The following is a 728-nucleotide window of genomic DNA, read 5'->3' on the forward strand; positions in this document are numbered from 1 at the left end:
TTTATAATTACAACCCATCTAACTTCCCAAAAACAAACTTTCAAAAGCGTCGTCCACCATATTTTTTAAGAGATATTAGAAAAAAAAAACCAAACAAACCATGGCAAATCAAAGGCAAAGACAAATCAAAAGAATCACAATTCAGCCTCGCCACTTCGGTATATAAAATCAATTCATGGCATTACAACAAAATGCACTTAAAGACTAATCGCTATGGTAGTCGATCCAACATTCATATTTTCATCAAATGGCCTTACATTCTCCTCATAAGGAGCCCGGCCACCCCTCTATATGTATGTGTCTATGACAATTAATCCACTAACTATAATAATCAATGCATGACAACAAACAACAGAGATCCAATATAAAACATATGAAAGCAATGACAGAGGTAATAAAACAACCCACAATACTTTACTTATTCTGCTCATAATGAACATATGTCTCATCGATGGTGTCCATCTCCGAAGTCTAACATGTGTAATATTTGTAACATTCATCATCGCTAAAAACCCACAACGAAAAATCCCAGAAACTAGCTCTCATATTATTGGTCGTAAGAGAATATTAACACGTAGAAGAGATTATTCCACGTTTGTTACATCCACATTTCGCCATGGATGACTATTCTTTTGCTTACTGTGGGCAACAGTTCAAGTATGTCAACATGGAACAAAATTTTACCATGAAACTATGACATTCCTGCCACGTGTTGAAGCTTGTATATT

General features: G+C 35.0%; 1 non-coding gene across 1 annotated transcript; it reads right to left on the reverse strand.

The window, feature by feature from the left end:
- Positions 1-420: 420 nt before the first annotated feature.
- Positions 421-511, reverse strand: LOC149187971 (small nucleolar RNA R64/Z200 family). The gene has a single exon (XR_016256647.1). It is a non-coding gene; the product is annotated as a small nucleolar RNA R64/Z200 family (small nucleolar RNA).
- Positions 512-728: the final 217 nt, after the last annotated feature.

The sequence above is a fragment of the Pinus tabuliformis genome, chromosome 3_1 (assembly GCF_031772625.1).
Source record: "Pinus tabuliformis cultivar Carrire ecotype Pingquan chromosome 3_1, CPIR1, whole genome shotgun sequence".
NCBI lineage: Eukaryota > Viridiplantae > Streptophyta > Pinopsida > Pinales > Pinaceae > Pinus > Pinus tabuliformis.